Source organism: Pseudophryne corroboree, chromosome 5 (assembly GCF_028390025.1).
Source record: "Pseudophryne corroboree isolate aPseCor3 chromosome 5, aPseCor3.hap2, whole genome shotgun sequence".
NCBI lineage: Eukaryota > Metazoa > Chordata > Amphibia > Anura > Myobatrachidae > Pseudophryne > Pseudophryne corroboree.
This window is the reverse complement of record NC_086448.1, coordinates 236598213-236606360: the sequence shown is the minus strand read 5'-3', so window position 1 is coordinate 236606360 and position 8148 is coordinate 236598213. Positions and strand designations below refer to the sequence as shown.

The window sequence follows — 8148 nt, the reverse complement described above, 5'->3', positions numbered from 1 at the left end:
CCCCATCTGTGCAGTAAAGGAGTAATTAGCAGAAATTACTGCTCCAGGTCCTACATGCTGAGCGGAAGATAGAACACCCCCTACCCCCCGCGGGACATCAAAGCTGTGCTGATAGCACCCCCCATCCCTACCGCTGGAGGATGGGTAGGGGCCCCAGTGCATTGCTGTGCCCAGGGGCCTACACTGCTGTTAAGACAGCCCTGCATTCCTCTATACACGTGCAAGGTACAATTTACTACAACTTATTATTTGGAACAAGGACAATCTCATTGGGAACTCTTTCTATATTTACTTGTCTGATCATCAGTACTCCATATATATAATCTGTTACAGTTACTAATGAACTCTATTTTAATCATATTGATTTATTGAATATGTTACTTGTTATTTTAGTGTCATATATAAATGCAGTCATTCTTTTATGTTTATAGATTTTTTGTTTTTTATATTGTGTCTCATTAAAAAAAATGAGTTACTAAGATTCTAACTCTAAAGCCGAGTACACGCTTTAAGAAATATCATCTATTCTGTATACAGGTAGTGATGTTCTGGTAGTGGTCAGCGGTTGTGTGCAGTGCCGTAACTAGACATTTTAGCGCTGTGTGCAAGAAACAGCATTGGCGCCCCCCCCCATAATATAAAAAATAGGGCCAGTGCGTGCCGCAGGCGCACATTAAAAATATGGGGGCGTGACTTCATGGGGAAGGGGCGTGGCCACAAATAATACCAATTCATATTACGCTGCACAGTCTCCATTATTCACATTATGCCGCACAGTAGTGCCACTTGCACACATTACGACCAGGTAGAGCCCCTGTCACACATTACGCCAGGTAGAGTCCCATTTTATACATTATGGCAGGCAGAGTCCCCTTTTTCACATTATGGCAGGCAGAGCCCCCTTTTACACATTAGTTCAAGTCTGGAGGGTCGGTAAAGCAGGTGAGTACCCACAGAGTTGGGGGAGTGCAGGTGATAAGCAGTACTTGCCGGTGCAGCAGTAGATGGGGCCGGTGGGTTCTTCCTTGATGGCTCTTGTCAGATGCTTTCTGGTCAGGAGGTGGATGGGGGAATCAGCAGACTCGTGGATAGCGTTTGCTTCTGGTGTCAAAGATTATGGTCCAGTCCTCTCGTCCAGGACCCACCCTGTTGTATAAGGACTCACACTTCTGCAATCCGGATTCAGGATGGTGCAATTTAATTTGGGGAATTTGATTTTAAAATCTGGGGCAGTGGGAGACTCCACCATGAACTGAGAGTCTGCCCCAGATGGTGGGAGGTAGGCAACTATGGCCCAGCTGTTCATACATATATACACACTGTACATACATATACACTATACACTGTACATGCATATACACTGTACACACATACCATATACACTGTACACACATACATATACACTATACACACATACATATACTGTACACACATACACTATACACACATACATAAACACTGTACACACATACATATACACTGTACATACATACACACACTGTACACACATACATATACAATGTACAAACATACATACATACAGACACACTGTACACGCACACATATAAACTGTACACACATAGAAACTGTACATACATAGACAATGTACTTATACATAAACACTGTACACACATACATATATACTGTATATACACTATACACACATACAGACTGTATGTACATACATACATACATACATACATACATATACTCTGTACACAGATACACTGTACTTACATACACACTGTACACACATACATACATATACACTGTTCTTACATACATACATAAACGCTGTACACACATACATATGTATACACTGTACTTGCATACATACACACTGTACACACATACATATACAGATCGGTCCTTGTTTATCTTGACCTTTAATAGGATTAATTGAGACTGGCCAATCTGACTTAATCCCCTGCTGTACTGACTTAATCCCCTGCTGTAATGACTTAATCCCCTGCTGTATTGTTCTCTGTATTGTATTGCAGCTGAGAACAATAGATGAAGTGTTTATGCTAATAAGTCATGTTGTGCCTAGGCGCAGAAAACTTGTCAAGATAACCCATCTGTACACTGTTCTTACACACACACAAAAACATATACACTGTACTTACTTACATACATACATACATACATACTGTACAGACATACATACAAATACACTGTACTTACATACATACATATACACTGCACACACACACACACACACACACACACACACACACACACACACATACATACATACATACATACATATACACTGTTCTTACACACACATACACTGTACACACATACATACATACATACATACATATATACACACTGTACACACATACATAAATACACACTGACTGTACACACATACATATAAACTGTACACACACACATACACTGTACATACATAGACAATGTACAGTACTTACATACACACATATACAGTACTCTGTACATACATAAATAGCACCATAGAACTGCAGGCACCATACACACATTGCCACTCTCTCCTCCCTGCCTGTTCCCCTGTAGCCCCAAGCTGCCGTGCACATCAGTCAACAATGAGCCCAGCAGGACATAAATTACCTTACCCTGGGGACCAATCAGAGGATACTCCGGGACCTGCAGCCAGCTAAGGGACACACATAACTATCCCTGGGAACAAACACTCGCATAGCCCTGTCCCTGGCTACCTGATGCTGCCTTTCAGGCAAGTTACTGAAGCCGGGAGCAGTGAGCTGAGCACCGCTGGCAACACTCATCTCAGCGCGTGCCGGCAAAGAGACATGGCAGCGGCTGCGCCCTCAGCGCATTTGCGCTGTGTGCAATGCACCGCTTGCCCATAGGTAGTTACGGCTCTGGTTGTGTACGCCCAATATATGTCTGTGAACAACATCATTCACAGGCATATAATGTCAGCACTGCAGCACAGCCAATGCAAATATATCTGCAAATATATCGTCACATCTGACTTTGTGTATGGATGACCCGCTGAGGAGCCCATTCACTGGCTGCGGGGACTGATATCACTGCTCATCAGGCAAATTCAAATGCCCATCCAGGAAAGTGTGTATAGCTTACTGTATATAGCTTACTTCATTGGTTGCTCAGTCAAAGCAACCACAAGTCAGGGGACTAGTTGCTCCAGTGTGTACCAAGCTTAAGGTATCTATTGGTAAAAATGTTTTTTTTAATTTCTTACAGTCTACAATACTAATTAATAAAGGTTGTAGGAGAAAGAGAAGGGATGTATCAAACCTTCTAAAGGGGACACGTTGTGAAGTTGCTCATAGCTACCACTCAGCTTTTAGTTATGATTTATCTTGCACATTCCTTAATATGATAGCTATTGTCTGATTGGTTGCTATGAGCAACTTCTACACTAATCCTCTTATGAAGGTTTTATACATCTCCCCAAAAGCCTAGTTAGTGAAAATAAGTTCCAAACTCCTGCTAAGTTACTGTAGGGCTACCTGATACAGTCTCCAATAGAGTCCCACGTGCAGCACTTATATCTGCTGCAGTGTTAGATGCTATCCATCAAAATCCTTATGCAGATCAGACTGTTCCAAAGAAAGAAGATATCAAGTGCTATGTTGAAATTCAAATAAGTAAGTCTGAAGGAACTTGCTTCCAGACCAAAACAAATGCATTTGTGAATAATAAAATTATTGCCACGTTTCAATGCCCTTTATGAACTTTCATCAGTAGGATGTAAACTAGTGGGTGCTGTTCCAATATGTAAACAATTATCCCAATCTCCATCGGCTTCATGCCTAATTTAAACATAACTTTGTTAACATAAATTCCGTTCATAAAAGTAAAAAGGTTCTGAAATATATAGTTTAAATTTAAGCATTTTCGATTAAAAAATATTAGCAATATTTTATTAATGACCTAACAAGCATTAAATAAAATGAACAGCTATATAATTCTTAACATAGTGATATAGTGATTTACGTGTATTACAATAGTATAGTTGCATTCCACTATATCTAATCTGTTGTCTAGCTGAAGGTTTTGTCAATAAGATGACAATCAAATATTTAAAAATTATTTTGCTCTAATGAAAGCAATCACTAGAAAAATAGTTATATATGGTTAATATACTTTGCCTTAGTGAAAATAGTATTCAATTACACCAATGCTAAATTTATAAACTGAGGAAACTGTTCCAAATTGTTATGATTTTAATATAATAAAGAGGCATATTGAAATGGCAATTTACAGTATTGCAAATGTATAAAAAGAGAATGTATTACACAGTGTGTTAGCTAACCTTTTTTTAATTGTCCTTTGTTTGAACAGATAGAAGATTTCTAAATAAATTCATAAATTAATTCTATATAATCCTCAATATTTCCAGAGAATATTTAACCCTTAATGGTGATGTTTAACTTGCACATGGACTCTAGTCTATAATTATATATGAAACATATAATTAGACATCCACAATCCTCTAAACAGTATGTCCCTTACTATGATCTCCACAAAATAGACAAATATTTCTACAAATTAGATGCACGTGAAGTTGCAGAAGAGCAAATTAATCCAGTAATTCAGTATGACCTCATTTAAAACCTCTGGATACAAAGTGTGCAATTTATGTATCTAGAAAGCTTTGCTTAGACAACCTATTAATAGTATGGTTGGGTACATACTATGTGATACAGTATATCTTTTGTACAGCCATTATATTGTCCCGGCCATCGGTTGGTATGTAGACTCGATGTATCAGTGAATGGTGTTGTTCACGTGCATATCATGCCTGCTATGCAGCATGGCAGATGCCAATATATCTTGCATATTTACTTTTACATCTGCCTGTATGTATGGCTACTGACTTATTGACCCATATGCCGCCGATAATTTCATCAGTACCAGTTCCTGTGAAACAGACATTTTAGCTGGTGGATTGGTAAGTGTTTATGCGCATAACATTTGGATCGGTTGGAATGTCAGGCGGCCTGCAGATCCATCTGTCAGGTGTGTTCCAAGTGTACTACCAACTCTATCTGTTGGTGTAATTATCTCAAAACCAACAATTTTTTCCAATTTAATATATTTAGGTTTGTGATTAACAGGAAATAGTAAGGGAAACCGCACTGGTCAGAAAAAATAGTATGTATCTTGTAGTTGTACTCTGAAAAACTGATTTTTATCCAAGAATATACTTCTTATTTAGGTAACCCTACACATAAGAATGTGCTGACACAAACCTAAATATAAATGTGAGCACACAGAGAGTAGAAAATAGAAGATTCTTATTTGGGAGCACTCTAATGCAGATGGACTATTATGTTCTAATACAAGTAACTGATAAGATCAAAATTTTTTAATAAAGTCTCATTAAAACTGGTTAAGGTAGTTCCATTGATGCCAATATATATCAATCAATAACACAGCGAAAATATAAAGAAATATTGAAATACACAATTTGTAGCGCAATAGCTACAGTACGTAATGAGCCGGATTAGATATATTTTGTGGTTGATATGTAGTCACGTTATAGCTATAATTTTGTTCTTATGTTGTGAGATATATGACCATCATTTTTTCTGCATAAATCCCACAGGGAAAAATGATTGCAGGGAATTGAATCATATGTCAAAGAAGCTGATATGCCAAATGGTGCTCTTTATTAGTGACATAAAAGTAGGCAGCAATTTTTTGCAGTACCAGGGTATTCCAATGTGGTCTCCCATCCAAGTACTGACCTGGCCCTCCACTGCTTGGCTCCCAAGATCAGATGAGATTGGGCATCTCCAGTGGGATATGTTAGCAGATATTATGCTTGCCCCTATTATCACTTTGCTTTGATAAACAATGAGCACTTAAGAAAGAGTAATGGATACTCACAATGAAAAAATGCATAAACTGAACATACGTGTGAGAATATGGACCACAGGTTCAAGTACTAAGTGAAATGGTCATTTGTTATGTGGAAAATTATCACTATGGATACCACAAGACGAAAATTCATACAATAAGCCATTCATATGTACCCAATCGAATATACGGTTAGTCCACCAGTATTACCATTAAGCAGCAAGAAGTGTCATCAAGTAAGTGTGCAAAGTAGAGATGCCAAGTATGTGACACAAACAGTCCTGTGACTTATGCATTACAGGGCTTATACACAAGGTATGCCATGCTCTTTAAACAAATAGTATATATAGTGATTCTAATAACCCATTGAAGGGCGCAATAATTTATCATACATTGACACTATTAATATGCAGGGCAAAAGTATACCACAGTACACATCAAATTCCAGCCAGTTACCTAATGTGTAGCATACAAGAGGGATATGTAAGCCACCATATTTTATCTATACCAACACTGGTATCAATAATGCTTGTCACAGGGCATCCTGTGATCAAGCTAACTTTGCGAAACGTACATCAGGCACAATCTAGACGGTCACATGGTGCACACATGTGACCAGAACAGCCAGTCCCGGCTAGTATGTTAACAGGAAATACCAGGCAGCCACGCTATCGCTACTGCACTGCTGGAGCCCAATCACGAGCAGGAGCAGCGGCAATACCAAACCTAGGCAGCAACACTTCTCACCACCGCATCACCAGAGCCCCTTCCCGGAAAATGGGACAATGGCACACAAGTAATACCAGCGGGGGATCACCGGTAATGGGTATCGTATGCACCACTGTACCACAATAAGCTTATAATAGTGATTTTAAAATCCAGTATTTGCCTCATGCAGCATTTCAACCTTATTTGCGGAAAGGATTACCCAGCGCTGTTGTTAAAAAAAAATTTATTTTCAGCAAGTACACAGTAGAGATAGGAACTATGTGCATCTCAGGTGATAATACACGCAGCATTTCTGAACAGCCTTCCCTTTCTGTTGTATATTCAATGCAGTGTTAGTACTGATGCCAGTTTTGGTCTAGATAAAATATGGTAGCTCACGTATCCCTCTTGTATGCTACACATTAGGTAACTGGCTGGAATTTGATGTGTACTGTAGTGTACCTTTGCCCTGCATATTAATAGTGTCAATGTACAATAAATTATTGCGCCCATCAATGGGTTATTAGAAACACTATATACACTATTTGTTTAAAGAGCATGGCATACCTTGTGTATAAGCCCTGTAATGCATAAGTCACAGGACTGTTTGTGTCACATACTTGGCAGCTCTACTTTGTACACTTACTTGATGACACTTCTTGCTGCTTAATAGTAATACTGGTGGACTAACCGTATTTTCGATTGGGTACATATGAATGGCTTATTGTATGAATTTTCATCTTGTGGTATCCATAGTGATAATTTTCCACATAACAAATGACCATTTCACTTTGTACTTGAACCTGTGGTCCATATTGTTACACGTATGTTCAGTTTATGCATTGTGAGTATCCATTACTCTTTCTTAAGTGCTTATTGTTTATCAAAGCAAAGTGATAATAGAGGCAAGCATAATATCTGCGGACATACCCCACTGGAGATGCCCAATCTCATCTGATCTTGGAAGCCAAGCAGTGGAGGGCTGGGTCAGTACTTGGATGGGAGACCACATTGGAATACCCTGGTACTGCAACAAATTGCTGCCTACTTTTATTTCACTAATAAAGAGCACCATTTGGCATTTCGGCTTCTTTGAGCTATGATTCAATTCCCTGCAATCATTTTTTCCTGTGGGATTTATGCAGAAAAAATTATGGTCATATATCTTACAGCATAAGAACAAAATTATAGCTATAACATGACTACATATCAACCACAAAATATATCTAATCCGACTCATTACGTACTGTAGCTTTTGCGCTACAAATTGTGTATTTCAATTTTTCCTTATATTTTTCGCCGTGTTATTGATTGATATATATTGGCATCAATGGAACTCCCTTAACCAGTTTTAATGAGACTTTATTAAAAATGTTTGATCTTATCAGTTACCTGTATTAGAACACAATAGTCCATCTGCTTTAGAGTGCTCCCTAATAGGAATCTTCTATTTTCTACTCTCTTTGTGCTCACATTTATTTTTAGGTTTGTGTCAGCAGAATAATACATTTCTTTATGATTCATATATCACTGGTCAGTTTTCCCTCCTTCACATGAAATGTTCATATTTTTAATGAAGCTCAAATATAGGCCCTCATTCCGAGT

The 8148-nt window shown here is 38.4% G+C and overlaps 1 pseudogene; it reads left to right on the top strand.

The window, feature by feature from the left end:
* The first annotated feature begins 7459 nt into the window (after positions 1-7459).
* On the top strand, positions 7460-7579 carry LOC134930117 (5S ribosomal RNA; annotated as a pseudogene).
* Positions 7580-8148: the final 569 nt, after the last annotated feature.